Source organism: Schistocerca piceifrons, chromosome 5 (assembly GCF_021461385.2).
Source record: "Schistocerca piceifrons isolate TAMUIC-IGC-003096 chromosome 5, iqSchPice1.1, whole genome shotgun sequence".
In the NCBI taxonomy this organism is placed as follows: Eukaryota; Metazoa; Arthropoda; class Insecta; order Orthoptera; family Acrididae; genus Schistocerca; species Schistocerca piceifrons.
This window is the reverse complement of record NC_060142.1, coordinates 714227477-714245995: the sequence shown is the minus strand read 5'-3', so window position 1 is coordinate 714245995 and position 18519 is coordinate 714227477.

Here is an 18519-nt window from a genome sequence, read left to right as displayed (position 1 = left end):
AATTAACAGAGAAATTGCGTCGCTATGAAATACTATGTTTTCTATGACTTCTCCTTCTAAATCGAGTAACGTTTCTATGGAAACGACAGGATTTTCTTGTGGGATACGACTATCTCCTTTCTGATGCACTATTCCTTCCTTACTGCGTCCCTCGTTCCCTCACATTGACGAATTAACACAGAAATTGCGTCGGTATGAAGTACTATGGGTTCTATGTCTTCTCCATCTAAATCGAGTATTGTTTCTATGGAAACGACAGGATTTTCTTTTGGGATACGAGTATCTCCTTTTCGATGCACTATTCCTTCTTTACTGTATCCCTAGCTACCTCACATTGACGAAATAACACAGAAATTGAGGCGCTATGAAATACTATGGATTCTATGACTTCTCCTTCTAAATCGAGTAACGTTTCTATGGAAATAACAGTATTTTCTTGTGAGATACGACTATCTCCTTTCGGATGCACTATTCCTTCTTTACTGCATCCCTCGCTCCCTCACATTGACGAATTAACACAGAAATTGAGTCGCTATGAAATATTATGGATTCTATGACTTCTCCTTCTAAATCGACTAACGTTTCTATGGAAACGACAGGATTTTCTTTTGGGAGACGAGAATCTCCTTTCCGATGCACTATTCCTTCCTTACTGCATACCTCGCTCCCTCACATTATCGAATTAACACAGAAGTTGCGTCCGTATGAAATACTATGGATTCTATGTCACCTCCTTCTAAATAGAGTAACGTTTCTATGGAAACGACAGGATTTTCTTTTGGGATACGAGTATCTCGTTTCCGATGCACTATCCCTTCTTTACTGCATCCCTCGCTCCCTCACATTGACGATTTAACACAGAAATATCGTCACAATGAAATACTATGGGTTCTACGACTTCTCCTTCTAAATTGAGTAACGTTTCTATGGAAACGACAGGATTTTCTTGTGGGATACGAGTATCTCCTTTCCGATACACTATTCCTTCTTTACTGCATCCCTCGCACCCTCACATTGACGAATTAACAGAGAAATTGCGTCGCTATGAAATACTGTGTTTTCTATGACTTCTCCTTCTAAATCGAGTAACGTTTCTATGGAAACGACAGGATATTCTTGTGGGATACGTCTATCTCCATTCTGATGCACTATTACTTCCTTACTGCATCCCACGTTCCCTCACATTGACGAATTAACAGAGAAATTGCGTCGCTTTGAAATACTATGTGTTCTATGACTTCTCCTTCTAAATCGAGTAACGTTTCTATGGAAACCGCAGGATTTTCTTTTGGGAAACGACACTCTCATTTCCGATGCACAATTCCTTCTTTACTGCATCCCTCATTCCCTCACACTGATGAATTAACCCAGGAATTGGGTCGCTATGAAATACCCTGGGTTCTATGACTTCTCCTTCTAAATCGAGTAACGTTTCTAAGGAGACCAGAGGATTTTCTTTTGGTATACGACTTTCTAGATTCCGATGCACTATTCCTTCCTTACTGCATCCCTCGCTCCCTCACACTGACGAATTAGCACAACAACTGCGTCGCTATGAACTACTATGAGATCTATGACTTCTCCTTCTAAGTCGAGTAACGTTTCTATGGAAACGACAGAATTTTCTTTTGGGATACGAGTATCTCCTTTCCGATGCACTATTCCTTCTTTACTGCATCCTTCGCTCCCTCACTTTGACGAATTAACACAGAAATCGCGTCACTATGAAATACTATGGGTTCTATGTCATCTCCTTCTGAATAGTGTAACGTTTCTATGGAAACGCCTGGATTTTCATTTTGGATACGAGTATCTCCTTTCCGATTTACTAATCCCTTTTTACTGCATCCCTCGCTCCCTCACATTGAGGAGTTGACACAGAAATTGCGTCGCTATGAAATACTATGGGTTCTATGACTTCTCCTTCTAAATCGAGTAAAGTTTCTATGGAAACGAAGGGATTGTCTCTTGGGATACGAGTTTCTCCTTTCCGATGCACTATTCCTTCTTTACTGCATCCCTCGCTCCCTCTCATTGACGTATTACCACAGATATTGCGTCGATATGAAATACTACGTTTTCCATGACTTCTCCTTCTAAATCGAGTAACGTTTCTATGGAAATGACAGGATTTTCTTGTGGGATACGACTATCTCCTTACCGATCCACTATTCCTTTTTTACTGCATCTGTCGCTCCCTAACATTGACGAATTAACAATGAAATTATGTCCATATGAAGTATTATGTGTTCTATGACATCTTATTCTAAATTATGTAACGTTTCAATCGAAGCGACACGATTTGATTTTGGGATACGAGTATCTCCTTTACGATGCACTATTCCTTCTTTACGGCATCCCTCGCTCTCTCACATTGACGAATTAACACAGAATTTGCGTCGCTATGAAATGCTATGGGTTCTATGACATCTCCTTCTACATCGAGTAACTTTTGTATGGAAACGACAGTATTTTCTTTTGGGATACGACTATTTCCTTGCCGATGCACTATTCCTTCTTTACTGCATCCCTCGATCACTCACACTGACGAATTAACACAGATTTTGCGTCGCTATGAAATGCTATGGGTTCTACGACATTTCCGTCTAAATCGGGTAACGTTTCTATGGAAACGACGGGATTATCTTTTGAGATACGAGTATCTCCTTTCCGATGCACTATTCCTTCTTTACTGCATCCCTCGCTTCCTCACATTGACGAATAAACATAGAAATTGCGTCGCTATGAAATACTATGGGATCCATGACTTCTCCTTGTAAATCGTGTAACGTCTCTATGGAAACCACAGGATTTTCTTTTGGGATACGACTTTCTCCTTTTCCATGCACTATTCCTTCTTTACTGCATCCCTCGCTCATTCACATTGACGAATTAACAATGAAATTACGTCTATATGAAATACTATGTGTTCTATGACATCTTCTTCTAAATAGAGTAACGTTTCTACGGAAACGACAGGATTTTCTTTTGGGATACGGGTATCTCCTTTCCGATGCACTATTCCTTCTTTACTGCATCCCTAGCTCCCTCACATTGACGAATTAACACAGAAATTGTGTCGCTATGAAATACTATGGGTTCTATGTCATCTCTTTCTAAATAGAGAAACGTTTCTATGGAAACAACAGGATTTTCTTTTGGGATACCAGTACCTCCTTTCCGATGCACTATTCCTGTTTTACTGCATCCCTCGCTCCCTCACATTGTCGAATTAACACAGAAATTGCGTCGTTATGAACTACTATGTGATCTATAACTTCTCATTCTAAATCGAGAAACGTTACTACGGAAACGACAGGATTTTCTTTTGGGATACGACTATCTCGTTACCGATGCTCTATTCCTTCTTTACTGCATCCCTCGCTCCCTCACATTGACGAATTAACACAGAAATGGCGTCGCTATGAAATACTATGAGTTCTACGTCATCTCTTTCTAAATAGAGTAACGTTTCTATGGAAACGACAGGATTTTCTTTTGGGATACGACTATCTCCTTACCGATGCTCTATTCCTTCTTTACTGCATCCCTCGCTCCCTCACATTGACGAATTAACACAGAAATGGCGTCGCTATGAAATACTATGAGTTCTACGTCATCTCTTTCTAAATAGAGTAACGTTTCTATGGAAACGACAGGATTTTCTTTTGGGATACGAGTATCTCTCTTCCGATGCACTATTCCTTCTTTACTGCATCCCTCGCTCCCTCACATCGCCGAATTAACACAGAAATTGCGTCGTTATGAACTACTATGTGATCTATGACTTCTCATTCTAAATCGAGAAACGTTACTTTGGAATCGACAGGATTTTCTTTTGGGATACGACTATCTCCTTACCGATGCAGTATTCCTTCCTTACTGCATCCCTCGTTCCCTCACATTGACAAATTAACACAGAATTTGCGCCGCTATGAAATGCTATGGGTTCTATGACTTCTCCTTCTAAATCGAGTAACGTTTCTCTATCAACGACAGGATTTTCTTTTGGGAGCCCGTCAGCGAGTCGTCGCGTGGACGCCGAGCGGAGAGGACCACGCAGCGTAGCCGCCGATCGCCAGTAGCCGTACCTCTCCCGCTACCCCCTCCAGCCGGCCGCGCGCCAGCCGACCGCTACCAGCGCTCCGCAGTCAGTCGCCCGGCAGCGCCCGGGGAGTGCGCACTAGACGATCCTGGCGCAGCCGTCCAGCGACTACCGGCCAAGTGCCGAAGGGTTGAGCCTGCTCCCTCTCGACGCAAAGCCGCGCAACGGGTCGCGGACTGCCGCGAAAGAGCTTCGGCTCGCAGCTCCCAGTAGCCTATGGTTACCCAACGCCCCCAACGTGATTCTCACGTTCTTTTAGGGACTCTGCGGCAGTACCAGGGCTCCTTCACGGGACCAAGCCCGCGTGCTGCAGGCCATTCTTCTTCCGCACCTCATGTAGGTGCCGCGCTTGCACGAACAGCGCTTGTTAGCGTAAAGTAGGGACCACCCACTTCCATAGGGAACAAATAACACTTCTCTCGCCTTTCGTGAAAAGTAAAACTGTCGTTTCCCCCTTCCCACAATAAATAATCCTAAGTGTGAGATGGCGGACGCTACGAGCACTTCCCCTGCTATCTCCCGCAGGAAGACTGCAACACAAGAGGCGCGAGGATCGACTGCACCCGCCGAAACTCGCGCCCCGCCCGCTACCGAAGGCAAGGGAGCGGCTGGCGACGCTCGACAGCTTGGCGCGAAAGCGCAAAAGCAGCTTGAGTCGCGCCGGCTAATCACCGAACTTTTCGGGGCGGACGTCTCTCCCACAAAAACAACTACACTCAACATCACGTTACACTCACCTGTCACTGGACAGTCATGTACCATTCTCCCACCGACGCCGCAGCCTCAAGAGACCGAGGCACCGGTGGCGGATGTGGACACAGAAAACCACTACACAGAGCCCTGGCAGGTGGAGGGCCCAAAACGCAGACCCAAAAAAACACCAGCACAAACAAGCGAGCAACCAAACTCGCTAGGCAGCCGAAAGGCGCTGTTGCCTACACCCACTAGCTCACCTCAGGCTAGCAACATTCGCACAAAACAAAACGCAAACACAGCTGTGGCGAACAACAACAAAGCACACAAAGCCACAGCAGTGCCCACACAACACAAGACTGGTTTCCCCCCAGTCGTTATACAAAGCTACGGGGACCTTAGTGCCCTTAACACTGCATTCGCGGAGAGGCGCATAAACAGCACATTACATGCAAAGTACTCGGGGGATAGGGCCTCACTGTACGTTGCCACAGACAACGAATATAAAGATCTTCTGACCTTCCTCAAAGATCGGAAGATCGAACATTACACGTACAGAACGCTGGACGAGAGAACCCAGCAGTACGTGATCAAGGGAGTGGACCCCAGCACCCCCAACGAGACAGTACATGCGGCCCTTTGTTATCTGGGATTCGACTGTAAAAGTGCCTCCCGGATGACAGGGTTCCGTACACACGCACCGTTACCACACTACATGGTTGAGTTAGCCGACACGACTGTTTCCCGCGCCATCCTGCAGATAAAGAGCTTTCTGCGGATTGACGTACGTGTAGAACTCTGCGAACCACCCAACGTCCCCAACAATGCAACAACTGCCAGCGTTTCGGCCACTCGGCCCTCCGCTGCGGCCTGGCAACTCGCTGCCGCGGATGCGCTGGCAATCACAGATCCAACACTTGCACACAAACACAGCCAAACCAGCGAAGCTGTGCCAACTGCGGTGGGCCCCATGCGGCAAACTTCAGACAGTGCAGCTCATACAAACAGGCGCTGAAGCGAAAACAAGACAAAAGCAGGGTACTGTGCGACATACCACGCCCAAGGCCAGCGCCGAACCCAGTAAGGAACGGCGTAACGTTTGCCACGGTTGCACGCCCTGGCGGAACGGCACAGGCTGCGGAACCTCAGCGCCCTACACACACACGTGAAACAACCGCTGCAACAGCCACACAACAGCCACAGGCAACACCTGAGGCCCAACAAGCATCGGTACCAACACCTATGCCCCCAAACAACACGACCCCACTCCCGGAAATCACGCGCTGCGAAGAAACGCACCATATACAGGAAAACACACCCACACAAGACCCCCCCGAACCCCAAGCCCAGAGGAGGAATAGACGTACATGCAAACACAGGGCGGGGAACACGAAATCACCACAACAGGCCACACAGCAACAACAGAACAGCAACACACAGGAAAACAGTCAACAAGACACCGAGACTGTAACTCACACTACCATCCCCCTCACCACAGAAGTAACACAGGCGCCACAACCTCTGTCACAAAGCGCAAATGCCGCTCCTAACAACACGCCAATACCCGCACAAGCGGCCGCTAACTCCACAACAGCACCTCGGGCTGTCACACCCAACACCAACACACCACCTGGGGGAATACTGGAAACACTGTTCCCCCGACACACGACCGTTCAAATCCTTACCAAGGTGCTGACGGCCATCACTACACTCATCACCCAGCTCATGAGCGCCGAACCCGGGCAATATTGGGCTGTCATACACACTGCCATCACAACACTCTTTCACACTCTTACATGAATAATATGCCACACCCGGCCCATAACGCACACCCGCCCACACTATCACAGATCCTGTTCTGGAATGCAGACTCGATCCACAACAAAAGTTCAGAATTTGCCGCGTTCATGGAGCGCAAGGGAATCCTTGTCGCGCTACTGAGCGAGACTAAACTTAAACCGCACAAACAATTAAACTTTCCTGGCTATTGTGTCTATCGTACCGACCGACCGGGCGACGCCGTGGCAGGTGGAACTGCAATCGTCATACACAAAGACATTGAGCACACAAACATAGAGCTCCCTGAACTGGAAAAAATCGAGGCTACGGCCGTCAGAGTCAAGTTCAACGGAGCCTACCCCACACTGATATCGATATACAACAGCCCTGTAGGCATCTCAACACGCGATATCAGCACATTACTCAACATTTCACCGCGAGTAATAGTCGCTGGAGATCTGAACGCAAAACACCCAGAATGTAATTCACGCATACGAAATCCCAACGGCAAAAAACTGTACGAACATTCACTAGGCAGAAACTACATTATACTAGCGCCGACTGAACCGACGCACATTCCCTATCAGAGGGGACACAGGCCAGACGTGATAGACATGGCCCTCATCAAGGGCATTACAGCGACACTCAACGTCGCCGTTGAAAACGATCTGCCCTCAACCCACCAACCTGTAATACTATACATTGAGGAAACACTGCAGCACACGGAACAACGCAAGATGTTGGACTACGGGCGTGCGAATTGGACATTGTTCAAGCAAACGCTTGATAGCCACATCCCACCTATACACGAAATTAACGAAACAGCACAAATTGACGAGGCAATAGAAACCCTCACCAACGCCGTTCAGGGCGCAATGGCAGGCACCATACCTGATCGCACCTCACAACAACGCAGTGCGGCCCTGCCCCAGGAAATCCTGGGCCTAATCTCAATGAGGAATCGTCTCAGGAGACAATGGCAGCGCACCAGGCGCCCGTACTTCAAACGGCACATTAACAGACTACAGGGCATCATACACAATAAAATACAAACACACAGAGCACAACAGTGGAACCAAAAACTCGAAGGGCTGGACACCACACGACCTGGCGTGTGGCAACTAGCCCGCCACTTCACCAGGGAGAAAATATACACCCCAACGCTTCAAGGGCCTGACGGACCTGCATACTCAGCGGAAGGGAAAGCAGAATTAATGGGTCGAACACTCGCAGCGTCATTCACACCGAACCTGGTACCATCAGATCCAGCGTTCACACTTGCTACTGACCAAGAGGTTACACGCATTCTAGCCCAACCATCGCGCGACGACATTCGACATGCTAGCACAGCCGAAGTCTCCTGGGCTATAATGCATTCCGCTGCTAGGAAAGGCCCTGGTCATGATGGCATTCAAAACCGTGTCCTCCAGGAGTTCACGGATAAAGCAACTGACTACCTAACACACATAACGAATGCCATACTAAAACACCAACACTTCCCCGCCTTTTGGAAGACGGCCAAGGTCCTGATGTTCAGGAAGCCGGGGAAAGACCACAGCCTCCCACAAAATTACCGACCCATCAGCCTTCTGAGCTCGCTCAGTAAGGTTGTTGAGAAGGTGATTCTCAAACGCATCACTAGGCACTGCATAACAAATGACATCCTGAGACCGGAGCAATTCGGCTTCAGGAATCATCACTCCACAACACAACAACTCCTACGGGTTGTTGAACATACAACACATGGCTTCAACATAAACAAAGCTACAGGGGCAGTGTTCCTGGACATCGAAAAGGCTTTCGACCGTCTACGGCACAACGGCCTCATCCGCAAAATCAGCGACGCGGGATTCCCCGACGGGCTGCTGCGTCTAATACACTCATACCTCACAGACAGGAGTTTCAACACTGACGTGCAGGGAAAACAATCAACACGACACGGTATACACGCGGGAGTACCCCAGGGAAGCATCCTAGGGCCCCTACTGTTTAACCTCTACATAAACGATCTCCCAACCACACACAACACAATGATGGCAATCTACGCGGATGACACAGCCATCCTTGCGCAAGATTGGAAACCATCAAACATTACGTCACGCTTACAGACTGCACTCAGAGTGGCCGAGCCTTGGTTGGAGAAATGGCGTGTTAGAGTAAACGTCGACAAGTGCGAAGCCGTTCTGTTCACTAGAAGACCGAAGCAACTGCGCAAACACCGATACTGCAGACCAATAACTCTACATGGACGTCCAATACGTTTCCGCGAGAAAGTCAAATACCTCGGTGTCTGGCTGGACCGGAAATTACTCTGGGGGGACCACATACAACACATGACCAACCGAGCTAGCGCGAGGCTCAAACAGCTCTATCCTATGCTCAACAGGCGTAGCACACTGAACAGAAGGGTGTCGAGGTCCATGTACATGACATCCGACCCCTGACGACGTACGCAGCTCCCGTCTGGGGATACGCTGCGCCTACACGCCTGCGCCGTCTGCAGCTCATACAAAACAAAGTACTCAAAATCATAAGCAATGCTCCACGATACACACGCATCGCGGACCTTCACCGGGAATACCGACTTGAGACTCTCACGGAGGTAATCCACAAACTCACCACAAGACTATACAGAAACTCCAGACATTCGCAGAACCCGTTTATTCTGAATCTGGGGAACTACGACCACAACCATAGATGGAAACATAAAAGACCAAAAGACATACTTGCAAGGACATAACATCTACGGCCAAGCACACGCAAACATAACGGCACAGGCGAGACCCTGTTAATCAGACGCATTTACTGGATATCCAGCTGAAATACACAGCCGAATAACTGGCACCACACAGGGAAGCCGTACCGTACACTGCATGCAAACAAGCTCCACACATCCCCCACACAGTGAGATGATCTATGGCCGACCTCCCACTACTGTATAACGATCTCGATTGTTCCAGGAATGTAGCAGCTGCAGCAACTGGGACACATCGTCATCGCTTGTCACGGTAATGATGCATGACACTCATACTAACAAATCCAACCTTGCATGAGCTATCGCAGCTAGTAAGCCACTACTGCTCTTACTACCCATCCCACTGTCGCAGAGGTTTTTTTCCCACGGCACGAGCCATGGTACTTTTTTCCCTCTGCTCTTCAAATCGCTACCCTCACTCGCGTTTCGTCCACTATCTATCACCTGATGGACCGTGTTAATGCGTAGCCTTACCCAGACGCACGGATAACGTCAGCCCAGCAGCATCCTGTGATCCACTTACTAGACAACTAACATGTTTACGGAGGTGACAGTAGAACTTTTGGTTTGGTCACCACGTTGGTGCGGGCGTGGAGGGGCCCCATCTCTATTAGTCGTCCGAATATGGTTCGCAGACAGCGATCTAAAACTGTCACTGGTGTACTGTTCTCTAGAACGAATGTTCTGTCCTGTATTAAACTTAGTTCATTCCTACAGTTAATTTTATAAAGCCGAGACTACGATTTTATTAGGAACGTCCAGACTCGCTGCTTTATGACATTAATTTTTATTTCTTTCACTTTCACTACAGATCTGTTTCGGCTAAACCGTCATTATCAAATAACGTACGTATTGTCTAGATAAGCTGACGTACACTGTTGATTTAAAATAGTAATTAATTTGTTACGACATTAACAGCTTTGGAGCCACAGTCTCATACGTTTACCTCGTAGCTCCAAAACTGTGAAATTACTGTCATAACTTTTTAATTACTGCCTTAATTGAACAAATAGAGAACGACAGTCAAAATACTGTTACCAAAGATGTTACTTGTATGTTAGTCCATCTAGACTTTATATAATCGATAATGGCAGTTTAGCCGAAATAAATCTATAATGAAAGTGAAAGAAATGAAAATTAATATCACATAGCTGTGAATCTGGGCACTTCTTATAAATATGTAACATGCTGACTTTACTACGCTACAGGCCCTATGGAACCCAGAGTGTGTGGAAGGTTTATTGTGTTGTAGGCTGTGACGTACGGTCACGCCTAACGTGTCGTCGGTACGGAAGCCTGTTCTTACTTCGTTGTTACGAAACTGTTCAGCTATTCAGCCTGAAACAGGTCCACGTTATGGTAGGGACAAATAGTGTTAGCTTCTTGCTCTTTCTGCAATGTAATCTCACCAGTAGTATTGCGACTGAGTAATTTTGCAGCGAACGTTTTACCAGTTATTTGTGCAATGAAAAAGTCGTTCAGTGCTACATGTCTAAGGATTCTTAGTTCATTGCAATTTCGTTCTGCTCTAGGGGAAGGCTGACTAATGTGTGAATCATAGAAAGGAAAAATGCGTTCTCTGGGTTCGTGGGAGGCAGAAATTATTGTAGATATCATTATCTGTGCAATAGTGAAAATTAATGCTAGTGTATATACTATTCAGTTATGTCAACGTAGTGACAGTGTCACTGAGTGATCTTCTAAATGACACAAAGATTTCGTCCATGTAGATACTATAATATTAAATTTTATTAGCTCTGACGGGGAATTTCTTAAAGTACTGCCTTTTGTCATGTTTAACAAAACTGTTAGCAAGCGTACTTGCTATACAAATGCGCGTGGCAAAGGCTTCCGGTCGTAAAAAAATTTCAGCGTTAAACTTGAAGTAGTTATAGGAGAGTATCAGAAGTAATAACCTAATGACATCTTTAATTTCTTGTACATTAGGTTTTTGTGTTGGAGAAGATTCTCTTCAGTAATTTTAATAGTCTCATAAATGTGAATGTTAGTAAGTAAATTAACTACGTTAAAGGATACGAAATTACCATCATCAGGAATGGAAAAGTTTTTAATTTCAGCTGTTAGTTAAAGGGAATTTTTGACAGTGTAGTTTTCTTCAAAAACGTAATGTCCTCTAAATGGTGTATCTAATTTTTTGCCGATTTCATAGAAGCGCCATCTGTATAGTTAACACTGTCCACTGGAAGCGAAGGCGGCATGCAGTCGGGGGCGACGCTGGGTTCGTAGCCGTGGGCACCAGTTGTTGGCTACGGCGGGACTGCCCGGGAGGCACACTTACATTCGAGGGGCCACACGTGTCACGGTGGATGCAGCAGAAGGTCCGTAGCAGGAGTGACCCTGTCGCAGTTATGTGCACCACCTGTTCTAGTGTCTCGTGTACACGAAGGACCTCTGCGGACCGAGCTGGAAATTTCTCAGCTCGCTGGACTGTGCAGTTAATGATTTACAGGGGCTGTGCTTGACGCAGCCTGCCTGGCAGAGGAGTGTTGCAGGGTGGCGTCAGCGCCTGACGGCTTCTGCGACTGGACAAATGAACTGGTGGTAAAAAAATCACAGCAACAAACAAAAAAAACAAAAATCATGTAGAGTAATGAAATTTCGGGAATACGCCTGTCTATATAGCATATTTAAGTGATTAACATTGCAGCATCACAGGGCAATGTAAGCGCGAAATAAGCCGTTGCAAAAGTGACATGCTGGTAAATTAATAACAGATGTAACGATCAGCATGTTGAATGCAAGCATTGAAACGGGCACGCATTGTGTTGTAAAGGTGTGCGATATCAGTTTGTGTCGCAAATGGCGGTGGTTTGGGGGTCAGTGAAATGCATGCTACTGGGCTCCTGGCTCGGGGCTGTCCCTGAAGTAACCGATTTTTAACATTTCGTTATGTCGCCGACTGCTGTTCAAGTTGCTGCTGCAGAAGAGATGTGATGCGCCAGAGCCGTACGCCAGACACGACTGCCTTCCCTCTCGGTAGCGCCACGTGACCGGTCGGAGCCCGGGCTTTCTGCAACCGTACATTCTCGCGGTCACCGCTCCCAGTAATCGTGTACAGGGATACATTTCTGCCAAGTCTTCCTGCGATATAGCTGGAGGAATATCCAGCTTCCCGTGGCCCCATTACACGACCTCGTTCAAACTCAGTAAGATGGTCATAATGGCGTCTCTGTCTCCTCAAAGGCATTCTTGACTAAGATCAAATCACCACCTCCAATCTAGAAGGTAACTAACGCTCACGGCGTCTATTTAAAGCAAACCTGATTTTCACCCTCATAGTGCCGCTAGTAACACCACTCTTATGCGCCTGGCGCGAAATTTAAATAGACATTATTTTTCAAATATAAAAACACGCCTACCAACTTTCGTTTATCTCGCACAACTGCATGTAGTGTTGCGATTTTTTCCGTCGGTGTATGTTCAAGAATTCTGCAGTAAACGGGTGTTAACGATATTGGTCTGTAATTTTGCAGGTCCGTCCTATTACTGTTCTTATACACTACTGGCCATTAAAATTGCTACACCAAGAAGAAATGCAGATGATAAACGGGTATTCATTGGACAAATATATTATACTAGAACTGACATGTGATTGGATTTTCACGCAATTTGGCTGCATAGATCTTGAGAAATCAGTACCCAGAACAACCACGTAATAACGGCCTTGATACTCCTGGGCATTGAGTCAAACAGAGCTCGGATGGCGTGTACAGGTTCAACTGCCCATGCAGCTTCAACACGATACCGCAGTTCATCAAGAGTAGTGACTGGCGTATTGTGACGAGCCAGTTGCTCGGCCACCATTCACCAGGCCTTTTCAGTTGGTGAGAGATCTGGAGTATGTGCTGGCCAGGGCAGCCGTTGAAAATTTTCTGTATCCAGAAAGGCCCGTACAGGACCTGCAACATGCGGTCTTGCATTATCCTGCTGAAATGTAGGGTAGAGCCACGGGTCGTAACACATCTGAAATGTAACGTCCACTGTTCAAAGTGCCGTCAATGCGAATAAGAGGTGACCGAGACGTGTAACCAATGGCACCCCATACCATCACGCCGGGTGATACGCCAGTATGGCGATGACGAATACATGCTTTCAGTGTGCATTCACCGCGATGTCGCCAAACACGGATGCGACCATCATGATGCTGTAAACAGAACCTGCATTCATCCGAAAAAATGACGTTTTCCCATTCGTGCACCCAGGTTCGTCGTCGAGTACACCATAGCACGCGCTCTTGACTTGCAAACGTCGTCGAACTGTTCGGCAGATGGTTGTTGTCTCTCAAACGTCCCCACCTGTTGACTCAGGGATCGAGACGTGGCTGCACGATCCGTTTCAGCCATGCGGATAAGATGCCTGTCATCTCGACTGCTAGTGATACGAGGCCGTTGGGATCCAGCACGGCGTTCCGTATTACCCTCCTGAAAGCACCGATTCCATATTCTGCTGACAGTCATTGGATCTCGACCAACGCGAGCAGCAATGTCGCGATACGATAAACCGCAATCGCGATAGGCTACAATCCGACCTTTATGAAAGTCGGAAACGTGATGGTACGCATTTCTCCTCCTTACACGAGGCATACAACAACGTTTCACCAGGCAACGCCGGTCGTGTTTATGTATGAGAAATCGGTTGGAAACTTCCCTCATGTCAGCACGTTGTAGGTGTCGCCACCGGCGCCAACCTTTGAAAAGCTAATCATTTGCATATCGCAGCATCTACTTCCTGTCGGTTAAATTTCGCGTTTGTAGCACGTCATCTTCGTAGTGTAGCAATCTTAATAGCCAATAGTGTAGTGTATATAGGAGTCACGTGGGACTTTGCGTTAGGCGAGAGATTCACGATAAATGCAATCTAAGTAAGGGGCCAATGCCGTAGAGTACTGTTTGTGAAACCGAATCGGTATTCCGTCAGGACCTGGCGACTTATTCGTTACGAAATCTCCCAGCTGCATCTCTAGGCCAGGGATGTCTATTACCATGGTGTCGACATGAGAGTTGGACGACTGTATGTTTCTACGATCCTCCTGCGTGAAATATTTCTTAAACATGAAATTTAAAACTTGAGCATTCCTTTTGTTATTTTCTACTAGCACACCAGGCTGGTCAACGACTGGGCAGAAGCTTCGCCCTACTTAGCGGTTTTACGTGGGACCAGAATAGTCTCGCGATCCCTTCAAGATAATTTGTTAAGGTATGACGGTGACAGCTTTATGCTCGAGCATCGATCTTTCCACAGACGCACGAATCTCTACTAACCTTTACTTGTCGTTAGCCCGCTCTCTGTTGAACTGAGAGTGCAACAGTCTTTGCTTCCTCTTCATTTTCCGCAATGGATCTTTTCCATCCTTCAATCACTTACTAGGCACATACTTTTCCACAGTACGATTTACAATCTGTTCAAACTTCCCCTATAATTACTCTACATCCATCATACTGGAACTAAATAATGTCCATTCACTGTCTGAGATTCTAATAACCGCTTTTCTGCTCTTTCTAGCAAAACTACTCTCCTAGCTTTCTTGATTGATTTAATAACTTAAGTAACCATCGTCACTACGATGACGTCATTATCACTAACGCCTGTTTCTGTAGTGTCACCGTCGATGAGTCCAGGCATCTTTGTAGCTACATGCTCTAAAATACTCACATCAAAAAAAGTTTTGCATCATCTCTGTTCCTAGAGTTCCGGAACCTGCACAGAAAATTGGAATGAAGATCAACATAAACATCGTTTCCACCCTTTTTATTGCTCATAAAAACCACACATTGCATGTTGTACCACCACACAGCGAGACCTTCAGAGGTGGTTGCCCAGATTGGTGTACACACATGAACCTCTAATACCCACTACCACGTCCTCTTGAATTAATACACGCCTGTATTCGTCGTGGAATACTATCCACAAGTTCATCAACGTAGATCGCCCCACTCCTAACGGCGATTCAGCGTAGATCACTCAGTGTGGCTGGGGGGCCACGTCGACCATGAACACCCTTCTTCAGTCTATCCCAGGTATGTTCGATAGGGTACATGTCTGGACAAAAATGGTTCAAATGGCTCTGAGCACAATGCGACTTGACTTCTGAGGTCGTGAGTCGCCTAGAACTTTGAACTAATTAAACCTAACTAACCTAAGTACATCCCACACATCCATGCCCGAGGCAGGATTCGAACCTGCGACCGTAGCGGTCGCCCGGCTCCAGACTGTAACGCCTAGAACCGCACGGCCGCTCCGGCCGGCACATGTCTGGAGAACATGCTGGCCACACTAGTCGAGCGATGTCGTTATCCTGAAGGAAGTCAGCCACAAGACGATGGGGCCGCGAATTGTCGTCCATGAAGACGAATGCGTCGCCAGTATGCTGCCGATATCGTTGCACTAAAAATTAAAAAAAAAAAATTTAAAAATCGGTCGGAGGATGGCATTCACGTATCGTACAGCCGCTACGGCGCCTTCCATGACCACCAGAGAATACATTGGCCCCACATAATGCCACCCCAAAACAGCAGGGAACCTTCATCTTGGTGCACTCGCTGGACAGTGTGTTTAAAGGGTTGAGCTTGACCGGGTTGCCTCCAAGCACGTCTCCGACGATTGTCTGGTTGAAGGTATGTATGAGACTCATCGGTGAAGAGCACGTGATGCCAATGCTGAGAGGTCCATCCGGCATGTCGTTGGGCCCATCTGTACCGCGCTGCACGGTGTCGTGGTTGCAAAGATGGACCTCGCCACGGACGTCGGGAGTGAAGACGTGCATCGTGCAGGTTACTGTGCACAGTTTGAGTCGTAACACGACATCCTGTGGCTGCACGAAAAGCATTATTCAACATGTTGGCGTTGCTGTCGGGGTTCCTCCGAGCCATAATCCGTAGGCAGCGGTCATCCATTGTCGTAGTAGCCCCCGGGCAGCTTGAGCGAGATATATCATCGACAGTTCCCGTGTCTCTGTATCTACTCTATGTCCGAACAACATCGCTTTCGTTTACTCCGAGTCGCCTCTACACTTCCCTTGTTGAGAGCCCTTCCTGGCACAAACTAACAATGCGGACCGCTGTATTGACGGTCTAGGCACGGTTGAACTACAGACAACACGAGCCGTGTACCTACTTTGTGGTGGAATGACTGGAACGGATCGGCTGTCGGACCCCGTCTGTGTAATAGGCGCTGCTCATACACGGTTGCTCACATCTTTGGTCGGGTTTAGTGACATCTTTGAACAGTCAAAGAGACTGTGTGTGTGATACGATATCCACAGTCAACGTTTATCTTCAGGAGTTCTGGGAACCGGGGTCATGCAGATTTTTTTTTTTTTATGTGTGTATTTGCATTGTATGTGCGCTCTCGAACTAACTGCTCAAGACAGTTTTCGAAAAAACGTGTTCAACAGTACTTCGCAAGGCTACTTATGTGGAAACCTTGTAACGAATCCACAGGTGTCCTAGTCTACGCTCGGAACTAATACTGCACGATTTGGGTGCTTCCGCACTATTGAGTGTAGACTTTCTTTGAATAACTCTGTCTCGACGGAATCGGGAGGCCGGTAATAACATCCAACATTACCTTCTTTTCACCTAGACCTGTCATACATTACCAGATAACTTCACAGCCACACTCAAATCCGACTTGAGTAGAAACAACGTTTTTGTCGCAATCGGTAAACGCTTCCCCTTCAGTGGCGTTGAATATGTCTTTTCGATACACGTTTCACGAATCGGCAAACATTTCAGAGCTGTATACTTGGAGTCTCAGACAGCTCTCGGTCCCGAGAATAATTTGAGTGTGACTAATTTCCGAGAGGGTAGTAAAGGCGAAATATTAGGGCTACGCGATGTCTGTTCTTTCTGACATGTTTGAATAAACAGACAACACGCTTTCATATAGCTGATTCGCCTCTAGGAGCAATGAATCTACCACACTGAGTGCGGGCGCACAGTTGCGTTCGACCTGCCGCGGGAATCTCAGAGTAGGGAGAGTGGAGGGCACAGCCGGGGACTGCCGGTAGGGGGCGTGGGCGGGCTCGGGGGGTGCCGAGGCAGCACTCGGCGCCGCGTCCGGCTGCCACAGTGGTTCACGCGACGGCTAGTCAGCAGGAGACCCCGGGTTCGAGTCCCAGTGTGGCATACATTTTCCCGCATCGCCGCTGATTCCGCGTAAGGTCCCAGGGCAGCTTACCTTAATAGTTCCTTCCGTTTCCTTTCTCCTCAGTTCACCTTCAGTGTACATAAAAAGGCGAAATAGCGTGCTGCTGTTTGGCGTAGCGAAGATGAGCCGGAAGACACAGACGACCTCCTTATACAGGTTGCACGAGAAATATTAGGCACTGACATAGGTAAGGTAGACATTGATAGGAGTTATTGGATGGTGCGTAGATTATAAGGTGCTTCGAAATCTCGTCTAATAATTGTCAAGTTTGTCTCACACCGAAAAAGGACGCAGATCTTCAGCCACAAGAAAAAAAAATTAGCAAGGACAGGGCTTGCAATAAGACAAGGTCTTACAAAGTACCGTCTAAGGATTTAAAACAGCACCACACCCCATTTCAGCCTTCAGAATGTACGAACTCTGGACGGCAGCGTAATTAAGACAGCCCCTGAAAAGAATGCATTTACAAACGTGTCAGGACTGAACAGCATTAAGAGAAACTACGTTAGCCAAAGCGAAACCTTAACGCCTCTCACCTTAATTTAATACTAATCTTTTGCAACATCTCTCCTCCTCTGAATACTATCTTGAAATTGTATCAACTCTGCAACTATCTCTGTTTCTGTGCCTTTACCTATTGTTCTTGTAACTGTAACTCCGCAATTGTCTTCCTACTAGTGTCTTCGACTGTTACCATCAACTGTAGTATTACTTAATCTGACACTATTTGCCTGAAATTCTTTACATTGTACGCTATGGCACAACTGCAGTTATTGTTATTTTCCTGGTTACCTTACTCGCTCACCTACTCAGTTTAAACTGCCGACAGAAATATCGCAATCACTATTATTGTAGTAATTTCCAACTTGTTAGCATTCTTCGTTAATTTTATAGCGAACTGCTTTTCATCCCCTGTCACAGAGGACACGTCGTATCTATAGTCGTCGTTATTCTCAACGGTACCCCTTCACGACGAATACTCTCTGCTCCCCGCTACTCCGTATTGTAACTAGGTTTT